The following is a 23,231-nucleotide window of genomic DNA, read 5'->3' on the forward strand; positions in this document are numbered from 1 at the left end:
TCCATTGCCACATTCCGTCTACTGCAGGCGGGATACCTGGATGGCTGAATGTCACTGAGAAGCTCACAGAGACCGCCATAAGCAACAGTTTAAAAGAATGCCACAGACTAATCAACCAAACTTTTTGGGTTGGTTTCTCTTTTATAGTCTGCAGGCATTAAATGAAAGAAGTCAGTGTTCCAGCAGAGGGAGACAACATTTCAGAAAAGGCATTGTAGCAAACCAAAAAAGAAATTTTAAGCGCAGCAGAGTAACCAGCTCACATACCTGTTAGCTCAGGTGAGTTTAAAAGGCTGCTGTTGATAACAAGGGCATTTGCTAAATAGATGGTGTGTGTGCAACAATATACTGAAAGGTCAATTATATTGTGCAGCTTATCTCACCACCTGTAGTTATTTAGGTGAAAGCTCCAAAATGCTTGCCTAATATGTCTGTTTATCCAAAAGGAAGTATAGAGGGAGAGCTAGATAGATAGCATTGCATTACATTACATTACATGGCAATGCAATGCACAGTTGCTGAAGTTGAACCAAAATGAGCTTGTCATCTGGCTTCTGCAACTTTTAACATGAAAAATCCAATGAGGAGAAGAAAAGCAAAGCCAAAGAGTCCATCCCAAAATCCGACAAACAAGCAAAATGAACAAAAAGCATTGAATTCAATTCTTTCTGATTTTAGAAACTGCATTAAAGAAGGGGTGCACCGGTCCTGGAGATACTGCAATACCAGGTCAATGCGTGGAGTGGACAGAGCAAGCTCTTTTTCCATCTCCCTGTTCTAAAAATCCATTTAATATATGGTCCCCAGATAGGGGACGTATCAGATATTAAACTGATAAGAACAGATACTACACTTGATCTTAGCCAAAAGGCCGAGAAGCGATAACCAGAATTGGTTTCCGACTACGGTGCCACCCAAGGATTCTGAAAAGTCCATTTGTGGAGATGGCCACCTGGACTCCCGTTAAGAAGACATGCTGTCAACCTCTAGATCCCTCACATGCCTGCACTTTTCGGCTTGCTGCTGCTGCAATCCACGCGTTTTAGATCTGCATAACTCCACCTCTTTTAGCACAGTACCCTCAACCCCCGGCTGTTCCCACCCGCCTCAACACCGTTGGAAGGGAGGAGAACCAATTAAGGCGGGGGGGGGGTGGAACGAGCAGCTGTCTACCCTTAGCAGGAGGGTTGCTGATTAATTACCTCTCCTGCTGCTGCTGCTGCTGGCTGTCCAGCAGCAGACTGAAGGTGGTTGCTGCTGTGCGCAGGTATATAAAGGCTCAGAGCCTATTATGACACGCGCAGCCAGCGTTCCATTGCCACATTCCGTCTACTGCAGGCGGGATACCTGGATGGCTGAATGTCACTGAGAAGCTCACAGAAACCGCCATAAGCAACAGTTTAAAAGAATGCCACAGACTAATCAACCAAACTTTTTGGGTTGGTTTCTCTTTTATAGTCTGCAGGCATTAAATGAAAGAAGTCAGTGTTCCAGCAGAGGGAGACAACGTTTCAGAAAAGGCATTGTAGCAAACCAAAAAAGAAATTTTAAGCGCAGCAGAGTAACCAGCTCACATACCTGTTAGCTCAGGTGAGTTTAAAAGGCTGCTGTTGATAACAAGGGCATTGGCTAAATAGATGGTGTGTGTGCAACAATATACTGAAAGGTCAATTATATTGTGCAGCTTATCTCACCACCTGTAGTTATTTAGGTGAAAGCTCCAAAATGCTTGCCTAATATGTCTGTTTATCCAAAAGGAAGTATAGAGGGAGAGCTAGATAGATAGCATTGCATTACATTACATTACATGGCAATGCAATGCACAGTTGCTGAAGTTGAACCAAAATGAGCTTGTCATCTGGCTTCTGCAACTTTTAACATGAAAAATCCAATGAGGAGAAGAAAAGCAAAGCCAAAGAGTCCATCCCAAAATCCGACAAACAAGCAAAATGAACAAAAAGCATTGAATTCAATTCTTTCTGATTTTAGAAACTGCATTAAAGAAGGGGTGCACCGGTCCTGGAGATACTGCAATACCAGGTCAATGCGTGGAGTGGACAGAGCAAGCTCTTTTTCCATCTCCCTGTTCTAAAAATCCATTTAATATATGGTCCCCAGATAGGGGACGTATCAGATATTAAACTGATAAGAACAGATTTTTTGATTGAAGGTGCATCCAAGGCACTGAAAAATGTGACCGAAGTCACACCAAAACAGCGCACGAGGCGAGGATTCATGTGGACCCTTCCCGGAGGAGAGGGTCCCCAATAAACCATCCCCATCCCTCCGAGCCAGAAGGCCACAGCGAGGGTCAGGGATCTCCGATGCTCTCCCTAGCCGAAGCCGGAGAAGAGCCGTTTTCGTGCTCCCAGCTTCCATCTAGGCTGCCACCCTAGTGGAGCTGGAGCCTGTGTTGGTTTCTCAGCCCAAAGCTGACCGGACCTCCGACCGGGTTTATAAAAATTCCCCTTCCTAGCCCGGAGGCCAGGAATAGGGGGGGTTGCTCAGAAAGTATGATTGGCAAAGGTGCGGCGTGCTACGAAGCCAAGTCTTTCTGGGGTTCCCAGTCCCAGTAAGCTTGGACTCCCACCAGGGCGCCTACTCCTGGGGCACATTGCTCCAAAGCCCTCACACTTACACAGCCTAGTGACTTCGATCCTGGAGGGCCATGTTTTCCATCAGATAACTCTATGAGCCACCTGGCGTACTAACAAGTGCACCAAACCAGTGTGTAATATGCATCAATTTACTAGGGCAGCCCAAGGACAAAACTGCCTTTTCAAAAGATACTACACTTGATCTTAGCCAAAAGGCCGAGAAGCGATAACCAGAATTGATTTCCGACTACGGTGCCACCCAAGGATTCTGAAAAGTCCATTTGTGGAGATGGCCACCTGGACTCCCGTTAAGAAGACATGCTGTCAACCTCTAGATCCCTCACATGCCTGCACTTTTCGGCTTGCTGCTGCTGCAATCCACGCGTTTTAGATCTGCATAACTCCACCTCTTTTAGCACAGTACCCTCAACCCCCGGCTGTTCCCACCCGCCTCAACACCGTTGGAAGGGAGGAGAACCAATTAAGGCGGGGGGGGGGGGTGGAACGAGCAGCTGTCTACCCTTAGCAGGAGGGTTGCTGATTAATTACCTCTCCTGCTGCTGCTGCTGCTGGCTGTCCAGCAGCAGACTGAAGGTGGCTGCTGCTGTGCGCAGGTATATAAAGGCTCAGAGCCTATTATGACACGCGCAGCCAGCGTTCCATTGCCACATTCCGTCTACTGCAGGCGGGATACCTGGATGGCTGAATGTCACTGAGAAGCTCACAGAGACCGCCATAAGCAACAGTTTAAAAGAATGCCACAGACTAATCAACCAAACTTTTTGGGTTGGTTTCTCTTTTATAGTCTGCAGGCATTAAATGAAAGAATTCAGTGTTCCAGCAGAGGGAGACAACGTTTCAGAAAAGGCATTGTAGCAAACCAAAAAAGAAATTTTAAGCGCAGCAGAGTAACCAGCTCACATACCTGTTAGCTCAGGTGAGTTTAAAAGGCTGCTGTTGATAACAAGGGCATTTGCTAAATAGATGGTGTGTGTGCAACAATATACTGAAAGGTCAATTATATTGTGCAGCTTATCTCACCACCTGTAGTTATTTAGGTGAAAGCTCCAAAATGCTTGCCTAATATGTCTGTTTATCCAAAAGGAAGTATAGAGGGAGAGCTAGATAGATAGCATTGCATTACATTACATTACATGGCAATGCAATGCACAGTTGCTGAAGTTGAACCAAAATGAGCTTGTCATCTGGCTTCTGCAACTTTTAACATGAAAAATCCAATGAGGAGAAGAAAAGCAAAGCCAAAGAGTCCATCCCAAAATCCGACAAACAAGCAAAATGAACAAAAAGCATTGAATTCAATTCTTTCTGATTTTAGAAACTGCATTAAAGAAGGGGTGCACCGGTCCTGGAGATACTGCAATACCAGTTCAATGCGTGGAGTGGACAGAGCAAGCTCTTTTTCCATCTCCCTGTTCTAAAAATCCATTTAATATATGGTCCCCAGATAGGGGACGTATCAGATATTAAACTGATAAGAACAGATACTACACTTGATCTTAGCCAAAAGGCCGAGAAGCGATAACCAGAATTGGTTTCCGACTACGGTGCCACCCAAGGATTCTGAAAAGTCCATTTGTGGAGATGGCCACCTGGACTCCCGTTAAGAAGACATGCTGTCAACCTCTAGATCCCTCACATGCCTGCACTTTTCGGCTTGCTGCTGCTGCAATCCACGCGTTTTAGATCTGCATAACTCCACCTCTTTTAGCACAGTACCCTCAACCCCCGGCTGTTCCCACCCGCCTCAACACCGTTGGAAGGGAGGAGAACCAATTAAGGCGGGGGGGGGGTGGAACGAGCAGCTGTCTACCCTTAGCAGGAGGGTTGCTGATTAATTACCTCTCCTGCTGCTGCTGCTGCTGGCTGTCCAGCAGCAGACTGAAGGTGGCTGCTGCTGTGCGCAGGTATATAAAGGCTCAGAGCCTATTATGACACGCGCAGCCAGCGTTCCATTGCCACATTCCGTCTACTGCAGGCGGGATACCTGGATGGCTGAATGTCACTGAGAAGCTCACAGAGACCGCCATAAGCAACAGTTTAAAAGAATGCCACAGACTAATCAACCAAACTTTTTGGGTTGGTTTCTCTTTTATAGTCTGCAGGCATTAAATGAAAGAAGTCAGTGTTCCAGCAGAGGGAGACAACGTTTCAGAAAAGGCATTGTAGCAAACCAAAAAAGAAATTTTAAGCGCAGCAGAGTAACCAGCTCACATACCTGTTAGCTCAGGTGAGTTTAAAAGGCTGCTGTTGATAACAAGGGCATTTGCTAAATAGATGGTGTGTGTGCAACATTATACTGAAAGGTCAATTATATTGTGCAGCTTATCTCACCACCTGTAGTTATTTAGGTGAAAGCTCCAAAATGCTTGCCTAATATGTCTGTTTATCCAAAAGGAAGTATAGAGGGAGAGCTAGATAGATAGCATTGCATTACATTACATTACATGGCAATGCAATGCACAGTTGCTGAAGTTGAACCAAAATGAGCTTGTCATCTGGCTTCTGCAACTTTTAACATGAAAAATCCAATGAGGAGAAGAAAAGCAAAGCCAAAGAGTCCATCCCAAAATCCGACAAACAAGCAAAATGAACAAAAAGCATTGAATTCAATTCTTTCTGATTTTAGAAACTGCATTAAAGAAGGGGTGCACCGGTCCTGGAGATACTGCAATACCAGGTCAATGCGTGGAGTGGACAGAGCAAGCTCTTTTTCCATCTCCCTGTTCTAAAAATCCATTTAATATATGGTCCCCAGATAGGGGACGTATCAGATATTAAACTGATAAGAACAGATACTACACTTGATCTTAGCCAAAAGGCCGAGAAGCGATAACCAGAATTGGTTTCCGACTACGGTGCCACCCAAGGATTCTGAAAAGTCCATTTGTGGAGATGGCCACCTGGACTCCCGTTAAGAAGACATGCTGTCAACCTCTAGATCCCTCACATGCCTGCACTTTTCGGCTTGCTGCTGCTGCAATCCACGCGTTTTAGATCTGCATAACTCCACCTCTTTTAGCACAGTATCCTCAACCCCCGGCTGTTCCCACCCGCCTCAACACCGTTGGAAGGGAGGAGAACCAATTAAGGCGGGGGGGGGGTGGAACGAGCAGCTGTCTACCCTTAGCAGGAGGGTTGCTGATTAATTACCTCTCCTGCTGCTGCTGCTGCTGGCTGTCCAGCAGCAGACTGAAGGTGGCTGCTGCTGTGCGCAGGTATATAAAGGCTCAGAGCCTATTATGACACGCGCAGCCAGCGTTCCATTGCCACATTCCGTCTACTGCAGGCGGGATACCTGGATGGCTGAATGTCACTGAGAAGCTCACAGAGACCGCCATAAGCAACAGTTTAAAAGAATGCCACAGACTAATCAACCAAACTTTTTGGGTTGGTTTCTCTTTTATAGTCTGCAGGCATTAAATGAAAGAAGTCAGTGTTCCAGCAGAGGGAGACAACGTTTCAGAAAAGGCATTGTAGCAAACCAAAAAAGAAATTTTAAGCGCAGCAGAGTAACCAGCTCACATACCTGTTAGCTCAGGTGAGTTTAAAAGGCTGCTGTTGATAACAAGGGCATTTGCTAAATAGATGGTGTGTGTGCAACAATATACTGAAAGGTCAATTATATTGTGCAGCTTATCTCACCACCTGTAGTTATTTAGGTGAAAGCTCCAAAATGCTTGCCTAATATGTCTGTTTATCCAAAAGGAAGTATAGAGGGAGAGCTAGATAGATAGCATTGCATTACATTACATTACATGGCAATGCAATGCACAGTTGCTGAAGTTGAACCAAAATGAGCTTGTCATCTGGCTTCTGCAACTTTTAACATGAAAAATCCAATGAGGAGAAGAAAAGCAAAGCCAAAGAGTCCATCCCAAAATCCGACAAACAAGCAAAATGAACAAAAAGCATTGAATTCAATTCTTTCTGATTTTAGAAACTGCATTAAAGAAGGGGTGCACCGGTCCTGGAGATACTGCAATACCAGGTCAATGCGTGGAGTGGACAGAGCAAGCTCTTTTTCCATCTCCCTGTTCTAAAAATCCATTTAATATATGGTCCCCAGATAGGGGACGTATCAGATATTAAACTGATAAGAACAGATACTACACTTGATCTTAGCCAAAAGGCCGAGAAGCGATAACCAGAATTGGTTTCCGACTACGGTGCCACCCAAGGATTCTGAAAAGTCCATTTGTGGAGATGGCCACCTGGACTCCCGTTAAGAAGACATGCTGTCAACCTCTAGATCCCTCACATGCCTGCACTTTTCGGCTTGCTGCTGCTGCAATCCACGCGTTTTAGATCTGCATAACTCCACCTCTTTTAGCACAGTACCCTCAACCCCCGGCTGTTCCCACCCGCCTCAACACCGTTGGAAGGGAGGAGAACCAATTAAGGCGGGGGGGGGGTGGAACGAGCAGCTGTCTACCCTTAGCAGGAGGGTTGCTGATTAATTACCTCTCCTGCTGCTGCTGCTGCTGGCTGTCCAGCAGCAGACTGAAGGTGGCTGCTGCTGTGCGCAGGTATATAAAGGCTCAGAGCCTATTATGACACGCGCAGCCAGCGTTCCATTGCCACATTCCGTCTACTGCAGGCGGGATACCTGGATGGCTGAATGTCACTGAGAAGCTCACAGAGACCGCCATAAGCAACAGTTTAAAAGAATGCCACAGACTAATCAACCAAACTTTTTGGGTTGGTTTCTCTTTTATAGTCTGCAGGCATTAAATGAAAGAAGTCAGTGTTCCAGCAGAGGGAGACAACGTTTCAGAAAAGGCATTGTAGCAAACCAAAAAAGAAATTTTAAGCGCAGCAGAGTAACCAGCTCACATACCTGTTAGCTCAGGTGAGTTTAAAAGGCTGCTGTTGATAACAAGGGCATTTGCTAAATAGATGGTGTGTGTGCAACAATATACTGAAAGGTCAATTATATTGTGCAGCTTATCTCACCACCTGTAGTTATTTAGGTGAAAGCTCCAAAATGCTTGCCTAATATGTCTGTTTATCCAAAAGGAAGTATAGAGGGAGAGCTAGATAGATAGCATTGCATTACATTACATTACATGGCAATGCAATGCACAGTTGCTGAAGTTGAACCAAAATGAGCTTGTCATCTGGCTTCTGCAACTTTTAACATGAAAAATCCAATGAGGAGAAGAAAAGCAAAGCCAAAGAGTCCATCCCAAAATCCGACAAACAAGCAAAATGAACAAAAAGCATTGAATTCAATTCTTTCTGATTTTAGAAACTGCATTAAAGAAGGGGTGCACCGGTCCTGGAGATACTGCAATACCAGGTCAATGCGTGGAGTGGACAGAGCAAGCTCTTTTTCCATCTCCCTGTTCTAAAAATCCATTTAATATATGGTCCCCAGATAGGGGACGTATCAGATATTAAACTGATAAGAACAGATACTACACTTGATCTTAGCCAAAAGGCCGAGAAGCGATAACCAGAATTGGTTTCCGACTACGGTGCCACCCAAGGATTCTGAAAAGTCCATTTGTGGAGATGGCCACCTGGACTCCCGTTAAGAAGACATGCTGTCAACCTCTAGATCCCTCACATGCCTGCACTTTTCGGCTTGCTGCTGCTGCAATCCACGCGTTTTAGATCTGCATAACTCCACCTCTTTTAGCACAGTACCCTCAACCCCCGGCTGTTCCCACCCGCCTCAACACCGTTGGAAGGGAGGAGAACCAATTAAGGCGGGGGGGGGGTGGAACGAGCAGCTGTCTACCCTTAGCAGGAGGGTTGCTGATTAATTACCTCTCCTGCTGCTGCTGCTGCTGGCTGTCCAGCAGCAGACTGAAGGTGGCTGCTGCTGTGCGCAGGTATATAAAGGCTCAGAGCCTATTATGACACGCGCAGCCAGCGTTCCATTGCCACATTCCGTCTACTGCAGGCGGGATACCTGGATGGCTGAATGTCACTGAGAAGCTCACAGAGACCGCCATAAGCAACAGTTTAAAAGAATGCCACAGACTAATCAACCAAACTTTTTGGGTTGGTTTCTCTTTTATAGTCTGCAGGCATTAAATGAAAGAAGTCAGTGTTCCAGCAGAGGGAGACAACGTTTCAGAAAAGGCATTGTAGCAAACCAAAAAAGAAATTTTAAGCGCAGCAGAGTAACCAGCGCACATACCTGTTAGCTCAGGTGAGTTTAAAAGGCTGCTGTTGATAACAAGGGCATTTGCTAAATAGATGGTGTGTGTGCAACAATATACTGAAAGGTCAATTATATTGTGCAGCTTATCTCACCACCTGTAGTTATTTAGGTGAAAGCTCCAAAATGCTTGCCTAATATGTCTGTTTATCCAAAAGTAAGTATAGAGGGAGAGCTAGATAGATAGCATTGCATTACATTACATTACATGGCAATGCAATGCACAGTTGCTGAAGTTGAACCAAAATGAGCTTGTCATCTGGCTTCTGCAACTTTTAACATGAAAAATCCAATGAGGAGAAGAAAAGCAAAGCCAAAGAGTCCATCCCAAAATCCGACAAACAAGCAAAATGAACAAAAAGCATTGAATTCAATTCTTTCTGATTTTAGAAACTGCATTAAAGAAGGGGTGCACCGGTCCTGGAGATACTGCAATACCAGGTCAATGCGTGGAGTGGACAGAGCAAGCTCTTTTTCCATCTCCCTGTTCTAAAAATCCATTTAATATATGGTCCCCAGATAGGGGACGTATCAGATATTAAACTGATAAGAACAGATACTACACTTGATCTTAGCCAAAAGGCCGAGAAGCGATAACCAGAATTGGTTTCCGACTACGGTGCCACCCAAGGATTCTGAAAAGTCCATTTGTGGAGATGGCCACCTGGACTCCCGTTAAGAAGACATGCTGTCAACCTCTAGATCCCTCACATGCCTGCACTTTTCGGCTTGCTGCTGCTGCAATCCACGCGTTTTAGATCTGCATAACTCCACCTCTTTTAGCACAGTACCCTCAACCCCCGGCTGTTCCCACCCGCCTCAACACCGTTGGAAGGGAGGAGAACCAATTAAGGTGGGGGGGGGTGGAACGAGCAGCTGTCTACCCTTAGCAGGAGGGTTGCTGATTAATTACCTCTCCTGCTGCTGCTGCTGCTGGCTGTCCAGCAGCAGACTGAAGGTGGCTGCTGCTGTGCGCAGGTATATAAAGGCTCAGAGCCTATTATGACACGCGCAGCCAGCGTTCCATTGCCACATTCCGTCTACTGCAGGCGGGATACCTGGATGGCTGAATGTCACTGAGAAGCTCACAGAGACCGCCATAAGCAACAGTTTAAAAGAATGCCACAGACTAATCAACCAAACTTTTTGGGTTGGTTTCTCTTTTATAGTCTGCAGGCATTAAATGAAAGAAGTCAGTGTTCCAGCAGAGGGAGACAACGTTTCAGAAAAGGCATTGTAGCAAACCAAAAAAGAAATTTTAAGCGCAGCAGAGTAACCAGCTCACATACCTGTTAGCTCAGGTGAGTTTAAAAGGCTGCTGTTGATAACAAGGGCATTTGCTAAATAGATGGTGTGTGTGCAACAATATACTGAAAGGTCAATTATATTGTGCAGCTTATCTCACCACCTGTAGTTATTTAGGTGAAAGCTCCAAAATGCTTGCCTAATATGTCTGTTTATCCAAAAGGAAGTATAGAGGGAGAGCTAGATAGATAGCATTGCATTACATTACATTACATGGCAATGCAATGCACAGTTGCTGAAGTTGAACCAAAATGAGCTTGTCATCTGGCTTCTGCAACTTTTAACATGAAAAATCCAATGAGGAGAAGAAAAGCAAAGCCAAAGAGTCCATCCCAAAATCCGACAAACAAGCAAAATGAACAAAAAGCATTGAATTCAATTCTTTCTGATTTTAGAAACTGCATTAAAGAAGGGGTGCACCGGTCCTGGAGATACTGCAATACCAGGTCAATGCGTGGAGTGGACAGAGCAAGCTCTTTTTCCATCTCCCTGTTCTAAAAATCCATTTAATATATGGTCCCCAGATAGGGGACGTATCAGATATTAAACTGATAAGAACAGATACTACACTTGATCTTAGCCAAAAGGCCGAGAAGCGATAACCAGAATTGGTTTCCGACTACGGTGCCACCCAAGGATTCTGAAAAGTCCATTTGTGGAGATGGCCACCTGGACTCCCGTTAAGAAGACATGCTGTCAACCTCTAGATCCCTCACATGCCTGCACTTTTCGGCTTGCTGCTGCTGCAATCCACGCGTTTTAGATCTGCATAACTCCACCTCTTTTAGCACAGTACCCTCAACCCCCGGCTGTTCCCACCCGCCTCAACACCGTTGGAAGGGAGGAGAACCAATTAAGGCGGGGGGGGGGGGTGGAACGAGCAGCTGTCTACCCTTAGCAGGAGGGTTGCTGATTAATTACCTCTCCTGCTGCTGCTGCTGCTGGCTGTCCAGCAGCAGACTGAAGGTGGCTGCTGCTGTGCGCAGGTATATAAAGGCTCAGAGCCTATTATGACACGCGCAGCCAGCGTTCCATTGCCACATTCCGTCTACTGCAGGCGGGATACCTGGATGGCTGAATGTCACTGAGAAGCTCACAGAGACCGCCATAAGCAACAGTTTAAAAGAATGCCACAGACTAATCAACCAAACTTTTTGGGTTGGTTTCTCTTTTATAGTCTGCAGGCATTAAATGAAAGAAGTCAGTGTTCCAGCAGAGGGAGACAACGTTTCAGAAAAGGCATTGTAGCAAACCAAAAAAGAAATTTTAAGCGCAGCAGAGTAACCAGCTCACATACCTGTTAGCTCAGGTGAGTTTAAAAGGCTGCTGTTGATAACAAGGGCATTTGCTAAATAGATGGTGTGTGTGCAACAATATACTGAAAGGTCAATTATATTGTGCAGCTTATCTCACCACCTGTAGTTATTTAGGTGAAAGCTCCAAAATGCTTGCCTAATATGTCTGTTTATCCAAAAGGAAGTATAGAGGGAGAGCTAGATAGATAGCATTGCATTACATTACATTACATGGCAATGCAATGCACAGTTGCTGAAGTTGAACCAAAATGAGCTTGTCATCTGGCTTCTGCAACTTTTAACATGAAAAATCCAATGAGGAGAAGAAAAGCAAAGCCAAAGAGTCCATCCCAAAATCCGACAAACAAGCAAAATGAACAAAAAGCATTGAATTCAATTCTTTCTGATTTTAGAAACTGCATTAAAGAAGGGGTGCACCGGTCCTGGAGATACTGCAATACCAGGTCAATGCGTGGAGTGGACAGAGCAAGCTCTTTTTCCATCTCCCTGTTCTAAAAATCCATTTAATATATGGTCCCCAGATAGGGGACGTATCAGATATTAAACTGATAAGAACAGATACTACACTTGATCTTAGCCAAAAGGCCGAGAAGCGATAACCAGAATTGGTTTCCGACTACGGTGCCACCCAAGGATTCTGAAAAGTCCATTTGTGGAGATGGCCACCTGGACTCCCGTTAAGAAGACATGCTGTCAACCTCTAGATCCCTCACATGCCTGCACTTTTCGGCTTGCTGCTGCTGCAATCCACGCGTTTTAGATCTGCATAACTCCACCTCTTTTAGCACAGTACCCTCAACCCCCGGCTGTTCCCACCCGCCTCAACACCGTTGGAAGGGAGGAGAACCAATTAAGGCGGGGGGGGGGGTGGAACGAGCAGCTGTCTACCCTTAGCAGGAGGGTTGCTGATTAATTACCTCTCCTGCTGCTGCTGCTGCTGGCTGTCCAGCAGCAGACTGAAGGTGGCTGCTGCTGTGCGCAGGTATATAAAGGCTCAGAGCCTATTATGACACGCGCAGCCAGCGTTCCATTGCCACATTCCGTCTACTGCAGGCGGGATACCTGGATGGCTGAATGTCACTGAGAAGCTCACAGAGACCGCCATAAGCAACAGTTTAAAAGAATGCCACAGACTAATCAACCAAACTTTTTGGGTTGGTTTCTCTTTTATAGTCTGCAGGCATTAAATGAAAGAAGTCAGTGTTCCAGCAGAGGGAGACAACGTTTCAGAAAAGGCATTGTAGCAAACCAAAAAAGAAATTTTAAGCGCAGCAGAGTAACCAGCTCACATACCTGTTAGCTCAGGTGAGTTTAAAAGGCTGCTGTTGATAACAAGGGCATTTGCTAAATAGATGGTGTGTGTGCAACAATATACTGAAAGGTCAATTATATTGTGCAGCTTATCTCACCACCTGTAGTTATTTAGGTGAAAGCTCCAAAATGCTTGCCTAATATGTCTGTTTATCCAAAAGGAAGTATAGAGGGAGAGCTAGATAGATAGCATTGCATTACATTACATTACATGGCAATGCAATGCACAGTTGCTGAAGTTGAACCAAAATGAGCTTGTCATCTGGCTTCTGCAACTTTTAACATGAAAAATCCAATGAGGAGAAGAAAAGCAAAGCCAAAGAGTCCATCCCAAAATCCGACAAACAAGCAAAATGAACAAAAAGCATTGAATTCAATTCTTTCTGATTTTAGAAACTGCATTAAAGAAGGGGTGCACCGGTCCTGGAGATACTGCAATACCAGGTCAATGCGTGGAGTGGACAGAGCAAGCTCTTTTTCCATCTCCCTGTTCTAAAAATCCATTTAATATATGGTCCCCAGATAGGGGACGTATCAGATATTAAACTGATAAGAACAGATAAGGTTTCAACGCAATTTTATTGATTCCAAAGTATATTTACAAAGGTTTTAAAAAAGAACATTTATAACATTACAATAAAATGATAAAACATGATAATAATTAATTCAAGTTTTTTGTAAAAAACACAATTTACCATCATAAAACCATTGTAACAATTAAGAATATCATAATTACAGATGTACTTGGGTTTATTTAATTACCACTAATTGTGTTCCATAATTGTACACACCACATAGAAGCCGCTTCTTTTGCTCCATACAGTTTTTTATCTCTGAGATAGTAAATATACATTTCACTTAAAGCAATTTTTATACAGTCTGTTGAATCAATATGATCATGTTTGAAGAGTAAAATATTTCTAACTTTCCACATGGCATTTTTAAAACAATTAATAATAATCCAGGCAACTCGGAATTGTTTAAAATTTGGACACTTAAAAAGACCATAAAAGACATAAAAGTGATTAAAATCTTTCAGGCCACATGCCCATTTTAAAAGTGGGCCTACCTTTCTCCAAACCTCCTGTGCAAAATGACAATTCCAAAAGAGATGCAATACAGACTCACTTTCCCCGCATATATCTCTTGGACATTTGGCTCTCGCCACCAGCCCCCGCCTATGTTGAAACTCACGGGTAGGGAGGCACTGGTGGACGATAGCCCAGGCAAGGTCCTTGTGTACATTTGCAAGATATTTCCCGTACACATTTCGCCACACCGTTTTGGACCTTGCCTGTGAAAAATTGGAGACAGGAATTGTGTCCTCAGAGTGTCTGCAAGCAATAGATACCTTCCTTTGGTCCCCCAATATATCAGGCTCCAATTCCTGGAGACCTAAAAGTCTGACCGTTTTCTCAAGTATCACATACTGTTTAGGTGGGCACAGGAGCACAGGAGAACTTAAAGGTAGGCTAAACCACCTTTTAAAAATCATTCCTGCTGCATATTTTAAAAAATAACTAAAAATGCCATCAGATTTAAAAACCTTAAAACAGAAGCAGAAATACTTTATATGGAAAAAGGTAAAAAAATTGGGTACATCTTTACCTCCATTAGATTTACATTTGTACATCAGATCTCTTTTTAACTTTTCCATTTTTGAACCCCATAAAAACATAAAAACAATTCTTGTTACTTTCTTGATTTGTAAATTGGAAGGGGGAAACACCATTGCAACATACAACATAATGGGAATTAAAACGGCTTTAATAATTAAAATTTTACCTTCCATACTAAGGTTCCTTAAATTCCACAATGAGATCTTTTTTTCTATTTTATCCATTGCAGAGTCCCAGTTAGGGTCCCCCTCATTGGCTTGGTTAAAAATAATTCCTAAAATTTTTATGTGATTTTTCTGTATCACTATCCCAGGGGTCAAAGAGGAGTCCCATCCCCCCACATTAAAACAGTCACATTTATCTATATTTAATTTAAAACCTGAGGCTTCACAGAAAAATTGTGTGTTTCTCAATACCCTCCTCAGAGATGTGGAATCTGGACATAGCATGGTAACATCATCCATGTAACTTAGGGCTTTAAGTTGCATACCCCTACTCCCGGGAATAGGTACCCCTTTAATTACTTTATCTTTTCTCAGTATGGTTAATAGTGGTTCCATAACACAGATAAAGAGCAGTGGTGAGAGAGGGCACCCTTGTTTCACCCCTGATAATAGAGGAACCCCCTTCGTTAAAAACCCATTTACAGAAATTTGACTAAAACAAGAATGATATAAAAGCATAATGCGGGTTAAAATTTTCTCTGGAAACGCCATTTTTTTAAGAACCATAAAAAGAAATTCATGCGATACCCTGTCAAAAGCTTTTTCAAAGTCTAAGGATAAAATAGCAAGGTTTTGACTTCTCTCTTTTGAATACCATATGGTATCCCTAATTATGTTGAGGGACTCAGCTATGGTTCTTCCGGGAACACCACATACCTGGTTAGGGTGAATTAATTTGGCTATAAAGGGTTTTAAACGGACTGCAATAAGTTTAGCTAAAATTTTATAATCAAGGTTTAAAAGCGTAATAGGCCGCCAGTTTTTAAGTTGGCTCCTATCCCCTTTTTTATATATTAAAGATACCAGACCTCTCCTCCAAGATGGGGGTAATTTATTAGTATTAAAAGCTTCTTTAAACAATAAAAACATATCGTTCTTTAAAATTCCCCAAAAAGTCAGATAAAACTCAATCGGTAGACCGTCTTCCCCAGGGGCTTTCCCACTGGAGTAACTTTTAAAAATCTGTAAAAGTTCCTCACTGGTGAGATCCCTAGATAAAATACCCTGGTCTAAAATATCTAACTTAAAATCAAGGGAATAAATAGCATACTCTAAAAAGGATGGATCTATAACTTTAGTGTTAAAAAGAAGTTGATAAAAATTAAAAGCTTTTCCTAACATACCCTTAATATCATTTTCACCTTCAAGATTTAGGATTGCGTCCCTCCTCCCCATTACCTTTTTGAAGAAGAATCGGGAGCATTTCTCTCCTTCCTCCAGGTGCTGTACATGGGAGTTAAAAATTATTTGTTTTCCTTTTTCATTAAGAGCATTTTTTATTTCAGACTTAAGATTTGCAATATCATCATCCACATCAATACCAACTTCTTTTAGTTTAAAGAGTACTTGTAATCTCATATTAAAAACATAAAACCACTGCTTTTTCTTTTTTGCTTTCATTTTCCCTGCCTTAATAAAAAATAATTTAATCTTAGGTTTAATGCTCTCCCACCAATCCAGCATCGAGGCGCGGGGGTCTCTCTTTGATTGCCAGCACTGGTAGGCCTGCACAAACCTCTTTTGAATATCAATATCCTCTAGGAGAGTTGTATTTAATCTCCATGGGCCTCTTGAGGTATTTTGTTCCCCTGCTAACTCTAAAAACACAGATAAAACTTTATGATCAGAGAATAAATTAGATAAAAGAAAACATTTACAAGGTTTAAAGGCAGTAGAAGCAAATATGAAATCAATTCTAGAAGAAACTCTTCCATTGGACCATGTAACACCTGGATCCGCCGGCAAGAGTTCCTTCCAGCAGTCCTGTAATCTAAAATCATCAATTAAACTTTTCAACAAATAGGAGGTACGGTCTTTATGATTCACATCCCCACCCTGCCGGGATTCCCCATCACGTAAACAATTAAAATCTCCTCCCACTAGCAGGGGGGTTGACCCAACACAAAATAATGGCAATATTTCAAGTAAATCCGCCCTTTCCTGCTTCCCAGGAGGAGCGTACACATTTAATAAACGTAAAGAAAGTCCATTAAAAACAAGATGTATTAAAATAGCTCTGCCAGGTATAATTTCAGTCACAGATTGAATGATGGTAGAATGTCCACGGCAAAGTAGTCCAACTCCGGCAGCACGACAGTCATTAGCACCGGACCACACAGAAACGCCCAGTTTCCAGTCTTCTTTTAAGTCCTTATAATTTAAATTACTCTGTATACCACATTCTTGTAGAAAGCAGAAATCAAATTCCAATGTCTCTAAATAAGAAAATAAAGCAGCCCTACGTGTAGGGCTCTTTAGGGACCTCACATTTAGTGAGGAGATTTTAAGAGGAACAGACATTAAGAAGAATCAGGATCTGAAGATGGGAAGAAGTCAATACACGGCACCTCCTCCTCCGCATCTCCAGGGGTCAGGATTTGTTTAATATTACCGGGATCTGAAGCAGGCAAAAAGGCATCATCCACTTTTGGCTCCTCATCTGGACCTCGACATCCGTGTTTTCTTTGGATATCAGGTTGCTTTACGTCCTCCCGTTGCCTTTTCAGAGGCTGGGAGCTGTCCATCTTTTCCAAGTCCTGTGCATCTTCAGTCCTCATGGCGGTCTGGTCTATGGAACGGGTGTCATCCCTCTGGGTCGTCTTGTCCTCTGGTCTGGTCACGGAACTACTGCGACTTCTGGTTCGAGGACCAGGGCTCGACTGGGTCTTAGCCAGGTCCTTTTTACTTCGCGCCCTAGAGGTCTCTCTTTCTGACACACTGGTTGATCGATTAAGGAGCGTACCCTTTTTGCCCTTACCCAAGATCACCGATGATGGTGTGGCGAATCTGGGTGCTTGCTTAATCGGGGTACTAGAGGTCTCCTCAGTTCCACATAATGCCGGTGGTGCATTCATGCTGGATGAGGACCCTTCCTCTTGACTCTGAGATACGGCAACATCTAGAGCCAGAACATCGATCAATTCCACAGAGAGCGAACCCTCGGTTAATCTTATGGAACCCCTACGACCGTCCTTCTGTGGAACTACCAGCGGGCCCTCTGGCGGAGCCGTTGAAGGATTTGGTCCGGACCCGTCAGCGTGCGCCAACCCAGGTCCAGGGGCAGGTGTAGTAATACTCCCTCCGAAGTATTCTTGGATAGTCAGTTGACCTGACTTAAACATGTCATATGTTTTTGACTTTTTGCTCGGACAATTCCTGAAGGCGTGACCTGCCTTCCCACATAGGTTACATACGATCTCAGAGTCACACGTAGCGGAGGTGTGCCCACTCTTACCGCACTTGTTGCAAAAGACTACATGAGCCCTTGTACAATTTTCTCGTGTATGCCCATATTCATGACAATTCCGGCATTGAAGGGGCATTCCTGGGTAGCGTAGGAATCCCCTGACATTACCAATGGCAAAATTAGCAGGCGGGTGGTGAAGACCACCAATGCCGCTCTGATCTGGATGGAACTTCACCAGGTATTTCCTCTTCCCATTCCAGAAGCGCTGGGAGTTGAGGATATCATGTGAGAAGCGCACTGACTTGCAGTAACGCTTCAAAAAGGTTTCGATATCGCCCTCAGAGACGAATGGGCTGTACATGAAGATCACCAAGGGTACTTCCTCTTCACCGTACAGGAAGTCAAAGCTCAGCCCGTTCAGTCTCTCATCGTCCTTGTCCGCAACCATCAGTGCTGCATGGATATTATCACAGCATGATTTAGCCATAAAGGAAATGGTATATCGCCCACGGAATTCCTGATCGTAAAGACACAGGATCTTATCTCGCTCCAGGTGGAAGAACCCAAAAAGAATCTCATGCACGATGTACTGCAGATTCTTCTCATGGCGCTGGCATTCATCCACCATGATTCTAATGGACTGTCGCAGTGGAGTCTCCCCCACCGCAAATCCAAAAGAAAAAGGCATTTTCGGCCCTCAGGGACTAAGCCCTCCCCCAATAGTAACAAGGGAATGAATCCCACAAAAGCAGGAACAAACCCAAGACCGAGGGAGGGGTACCCCAAGAACTTACACAGCCCACTAAGCGATAAAGCTCAGCAAAGGAAAACGCCCTTATTTCCTCGGGTCGCCCCGAAGACAAGACGCGATCGCTCCCCGTTGTCCGGGGACTAAGCCGACCTGCCAATAGCTGCAAGGGGGTGAAGCTCCCTCAGTTAAGAGAGAGCGATCCCCCAAGGCCAACAAGTCGGGTACCCCAGGCACCTCCTAGCCGAGACCAAGGCAGCAACCGTTAGATCACTGCACCTGATCCTAGCCAAAAGGCCGAGAAGCGATAACCAGAATTGGTTTCCGACTACGGTGCCACCCAAGGATTCTGAAAAGTCCATTTGTGGAGATGGCCACCTGGACTCCCGTTAAGAAGACATGCTGTCAACCTCTAGATCCCTCACATGCCTGCACTTTTCGGCTTGCTGCTGCTGCAATCCACGCGTTTTAGATCTGCATAACTCCACCTCTTTTAGCACAGTACCCTCAACCCCCGGCTGTTCCCACCCGCCTCAACACCGTTGGAAGGGAGGAGAACCAATTAAGGCGGGGGGGGGGTGGAACGAGCAGCTGTCTACCCTTAGCAGGAGGGTTGCTGATTAATTACCTCTCCTGCTGCTGCTGCTGCTGGCTGTCCAGCAGCGGACTGAAGGTGGCTGCTGCTGTGCGCAGGTATATAAAGGCTCAGAGCCTATTATGACACGCGCAGCCAGCGTTCCATTGCCACATTCCGTCTACTGCAGGCGGGATACCTGGATGGCTGAATGTCACTAAGAAGCTCACAGAGACCGCCATAAGCAACAGTTTAAAAGAATGCCACAGACTAATCAACCAAACTTTTTGGGTTGGTTTCTCTTTTATAGTCTGCAGGCATTAAATGAAAGAAGTCAGTGTTCCAGCAGAGGGAGACAACGTTTCAGAAAAGGCATTGTAGCAAACCAAAAAAGAAATTTTAAGCGCAGCAGAGTAACCAGCTCACATACCTGTTAGCTCAGGTGAGTTTAAAAGGCTGCTGTTGATAACAAGGGCATTTGCTAAATAGATGGTGTGTGTGCAACAATATACTGAAAGGTCAATTATATTGTGCAGCTTATCTCACCACCTGTAGTTATTTAGGTGAAAGCTCCAAAATGCTTGCCTAATATGTCTGTTTATCCAAAAGGAAGTATAGAGGGAGAGCTAGATAGATAGCATTGCATTACATTAGATTACATGGCAATGCAATGCACAGTTGCTGAAGTTGAACCAAAATGAGCTTGTCATCTGGCTTCTGCAACTTTTAACATGAAAAATCCAATGAGGAGAAGAAAAGCAAAGCCAAAGAGTCCATCCCAAAATCCGACAAACAAGCAAAATGAACAAAAAGCATTGAATTCAATTCTTTCTGATTTTAGAAACTGCATTAAAGAAGGGGTGCACCGGTCCTGGAGATACTGCAATACCAGGTCAATGCGTGGAGTGGACAGAGCAAGCTCTTTTTCCATCTCCCTGTTCTAAAAATCCATTTAATATATGGTCCCCAGATAGGGGACGTATCAGATATTAAACTGATAAGAACAGATTTTTTTTTTTTGTGAAAGCCCGAATTCGTGTACAAAACCCGAGTGCGCTTGAAAAAGTGACAAGTGCCACAAAAAAAGTGCACTAGGATGCTGGTCTTCTTGAAACCCTCTCCAAAAGGAGAAGGGTCCCCCAAACCATTCCCCGTCCCTCCGAGCCAGAAGGCCACAGCGAGGAACAGGGACAAATAGCCACCTCCAACCGAAACCAGAGGCGACCCAATCTTACCCCCAATACCTGCCCGAGTTCTCACCCGAGCAAGGCACTGGGAGCCAAAGACTGTGCTCCCCTCCCGGAAGAGGGGAGCCAACATCGCTCTCCTCCCGAAAGAGGAGAGCCAAGGGGGTTCAGGGGTGAGCGGAACCTGATGGCCACACACTCCCCCCCTAGACCTGCCAAGAGAGGAACCCGTTAGGGAACCGCATCCCGACAAAATCCTAGTAAGGACGTGGACACACGTGAATAAGTGGACACACAGTGACAAAAAAATTAAATAAATAGTGAAGGTTTCACAGTATAATACTGCCCGGACCTTCGACCGGAAATTGAAAAATTCCCCATCCTAAGGCCAGAAGGCCCGGAATAAGGGTGTGTGCGAAGAAAGAAAATTTGAAGTGCTTGTGCAAATGTGCCATAAACTCAAGTGGGGTTCCCAATCCCAGTGAGTTAAGGCACCCCAGGGTCACCACTCCTGGGGCACTTCACACTTCGGGCTTTCGATCTTCCCCGGCCCAATGACGTCGATCCTGGGGGGCCATGCTTTCCACCAGATGACTATATTAGCCACCTGGCGTACTAACAAGCGCCTAAACCCCAGTGTGCAAAATGTATCAATCTACTAGGGCGGCCAACATCCAAAACCGCCTTTTCGAAAGATACTACACTTGATCTTAGCCAAAAGGCCGAGAAGCGATAACCAGAATTGGTTTCCGACTACGGTGCCACCCAAGGATTCTGAAAAGTCCATTTGTGGAGATGGCCACCTGGACTCCCGTTAAGAAGACATGCTGTCAACCTCTAGATCCCTCACATGCCTGCACTTTTCGGCTTGCTGCTGCTGCAATCCACGCGTTTTAGATCTGCATAACTCCACCTCTTTTAGCACAGTACCCTCAACCCCCGGCTGTTCCCACCCGCCTCAACACCGTTGGAAGGGAGGAGAACCAATTAAGGCGGGGGGGGGTGGAACGAGCAGCTGTCTACCCTTAGCAGGAGGGTTGCTGATTAATTACCTCTCCTGCTGCTGCTGCTGCTGGCTGTCCAGCAGCAGACTGAAGGTGGCTGCTGCTGTGCGCAGGTATATAAAGGCTCAGAGCCTATTATGACACGCGCAGCCAGCGTTCTATTGCCACATTCCGTCTACTGCAGGCGGGATACCTGGATGGCTGAATGTCACTGAGAAGCTCACAGAGACCGCCATAAGCAACAGTTTAAAAGAATGCCACAGACTAATCAACCAAACTTTTTGGGTTGGTTTCTCTTTTATAGTCTGCAGGCATTAAATGAAAGAAGTCAGTGTTCCAGCAGAGGGAGACAACGTTTCAGAAAAGGCATTGTAGCAAACCAAAAAAGAAATTTTAAGCGCAGCAGAGTAACCAGCTCACATACCTGTTAGCTCAGGTGAGTTTAAAAGGCTGCTGTTGATAACAAGGGCATTTGCTAAATCGATGGTGTGTGTGCAACAATATACTGAAAGGTCAATTATATTGTGCAGCTTATCTCACCACCAGTAGTTATTTAGGTGAAAGCTCCAAAATGCTTGCCTAATATGTCTGTTTATCCAAAAGGAAGTATAGAGGGAGAGCTAGATAGATAGCATTGCATTACATTAGATTACATGGCAATGCAATGCACAGTTGCTGAAGTTGAACCAAAATGAGCTTGTCATCTGGCTTCTGCAACTTTTAACATGAAAAATCCAATGAGGAGAAGAAAAGCAAAGCCAAAGAGTCCATCCCAAAATCCGACAAACAAGCAAAATGAACAAAAAGCATTGAATTCAATTCTTTCTGATTTTAGAAACTGCATTAAAGAAGGGGTGCACCGGTCCTGGAGATACTGCAATACCAGGTCAATGCGTGGAGTGGACAGAGCAAGCTCTTTTTCCATCTCCCTGTTCTAAAAATCCATTTAATATATGGTCCCCAGATAGGGGACGTATCAGATATTAAACTGATAAGAACAGATTTTTTTTTTTTGTGAAAGCCCGAATTCGTGTACAAAACCCGAGTGCGCTTGAAAAAGTGACAAGTGCCACAAAAAAAGTGCACTAGGATGCTGGTCTTCTTGAAACCCTCTCCAAAAGGAGAAGGGTCCCCCAAACCATTCCCCGTCCCTCCGAGCCAGAAGGCCACAGCGAGGAACAGGGACAAATAGCCACCTCCAACCGAAACCAGAGGCGACCCAATCTTACCCCCAATACCTGCCCGAGTTCTCACCCGAGCAAGGCACTGGGAGCCAAAGACTGTGCTCCCCTCCCGGAAGAGGGGAGCCAACATCGCTCTCCTCCCGAAAGAGGAGAGCCAAGGGGGTTCAGGGGTGAGCGGAACCTGATGGCCACACACTCCCCCCCTAGACCTGCCAAGAGAGGAACCCGTTAGGGAACCGCATCCCGACAAAATCCTAGTAAGGACGTGGACACACGTGAATAAGTGGACACACAGTGACAAAAAAATTAAATAAATAGTGAAGGTTTCACAGTATAATACTGCCCGGACCTTCGACCGGAAATTGAAAAATTCCCCATCCTAAGGCCAGAAGGCCCGGAATAAGGGTGTGTGCGAAGAAAGAAAATTTGAAGTGCTTGTGCAAATGTGCCATAAACTCAAGTGGGGTTCCCAATCCCAGTGAGTTAAGGCACCCCAGGGTCACCACTCCTGGGGCACTTCACACTTCGGGCTTTCGATCTTCCCCGGCCCAATGACGTCGATCCTGGGGGGCCATGCTTTCCACCAGATGACTATATTAGCCACCTGGCGTACTAACAAGCGCCTAAACCCCAGTGTGCAAAATGTATCAATCTACTAGGGCGGCCAACATCCAAAACCGCCTTTTCGAAAGATACTACACTTGATCTTAGCCAAAAGGCCGAGAAGCGATAACCAGAATTGGTTTCCGACTACGGTGCCACCCAAGGATTCTGAAAAGTCCATT

General features: G+C 44.8%; 10 non-coding genes and 5 pseudogenes across 10 annotated transcripts; all 15 read right to left on the reverse strand.

Moving 5' to 3' along the window:
* Positions 1-692: 692 nt before the first annotated feature.
* LOC141226476 (U2 spliceosomal RNA) lies at positions 693-883 on the reverse strand. The gene has a single exon (XR_012293606.1). It is a non-coding gene; the product is annotated as a U2 spliceosomal RNA (small nuclear RNA).
* Positions 884-2,003: 1,120 nt separating this feature from the next.
* LOC141226270 (U2 spliceosomal RNA) lies at positions 2,004-2,185 on the reverse strand. Its single transcript, XR_012293483.1, has one exon. It is a non-coding gene; the product is annotated as a U2 spliceosomal RNA (small nuclear RNA).
* Positions 2,186-2,709: 524 nt separating this feature from the next.
* Positions 2,710-2,825, reverse strand: LOC141226346 (U2 spliceosomal RNA; annotated as a pseudogene).
* Positions 2,826-3,947: 1,122 nt separating this feature from the next.
* Positions 3,948-4,138, reverse strand: LOC141226126 (U2 spliceosomal RNA). The gene has a single exon (XR_012293353.1). It is a non-coding gene; the product is annotated as a U2 spliceosomal RNA (small nuclear RNA).
* A 1,120-nt stretch (positions 4,139-5,258) lies between these two features.
* Positions 5,259-5,449, reverse strand: LOC141226477 (U2 spliceosomal RNA). Its single transcript, XR_012293607.1, has one exon. It is a non-coding gene; the product is annotated as a U2 spliceosomal RNA (small nuclear RNA).
* A 1,120-nt stretch (positions 5,450-6,569) lies between these two features.
* Positions 6,570-6,760, reverse strand: LOC141226478 (U2 spliceosomal RNA). Its single transcript, XR_012293608.1, has one exon. It is a non-coding gene; the product is annotated as a U2 spliceosomal RNA (small nuclear RNA).
* Positions 6,761-7,880: 1,120 nt separating this feature from the next.
* On the reverse strand, positions 7,881-8,071 carry LOC141226479 (U2 spliceosomal RNA). Its single transcript, XR_012293609.1, has one exon. It is a non-coding gene; the product is annotated as a U2 spliceosomal RNA (small nuclear RNA).
* A 1,120-nt stretch (positions 8,072-9,191) lies between these two features.
* On the reverse strand, positions 9,192-9,382 carry LOC141226480 (U2 spliceosomal RNA). Its single transcript, XR_012293610.1, has one exon. It is a non-coding gene; the product is annotated as a U2 spliceosomal RNA (small nuclear RNA).
* Positions 9,383-10,501: 1,119 nt separating this feature from the next.
* Positions 10,502-10,692, reverse strand: LOC141226481 (U2 spliceosomal RNA). The gene has a single exon (XR_012293611.1). It is a non-coding gene; the product is annotated as a U2 spliceosomal RNA (small nuclear RNA).
* A 1,122-nt stretch (positions 10,693-11,814) lies between these two features.
* Positions 11,815-12,005, reverse strand: LOC141226482 (U2 spliceosomal RNA). Its single transcript, XR_012293612.1, has one exon. It is a non-coding gene; the product is annotated as a U2 spliceosomal RNA (small nuclear RNA).
* Positions 12,006-13,126: 1,121 nt separating this feature from the next.
* On the reverse strand, positions 13,127-13,315 carry LOC141226292 (U2 spliceosomal RNA). The gene has a single exon (XR_012293504.1). It is a non-coding gene; the product is annotated as a U2 spliceosomal RNA (small nuclear RNA).
* Positions 13,316-19,926: 6,611 nt separating this feature from the next.
* Positions 19,927-20,104, reverse strand: LOC141226302 (U2 spliceosomal RNA; annotated as a pseudogene).
* A 796-nt stretch (positions 20,105-20,900) lies between these two features.
* LOC141226372 (U2 spliceosomal RNA) lies at positions 20,901-20,992 on the reverse strand (annotated as a pseudogene).
* A 1,119-nt stretch (positions 20,993-22,111) lies between these two features.
* On the reverse strand, positions 22,112-22,289 carry LOC141226303 (U2 spliceosomal RNA; annotated as a pseudogene).
* A 796-nt stretch (positions 22,290-23,085) lies between these two features.
* On the reverse strand, positions 23,086-23,177 carry LOC141226373 (U2 spliceosomal RNA; annotated as a pseudogene).
* Between the last annotated feature and the right edge of the window lie 54 nt (positions 23,178-23,231).

Source organism: Phyllobates terribilis, unplaced genomic scaffold (assembly GCF_046119375.1).
Source record: "Phyllobates terribilis strain yellow unplaced genomic scaffold, ASM4611937v1 Scaffold_414__1_contigs__length_1644244, whole genome shotgun sequence".
NCBI lineage: Eukaryota > Metazoa > Chordata > Amphibia > Anura > Dendrobatidae > Phyllobates > Phyllobates terribilis.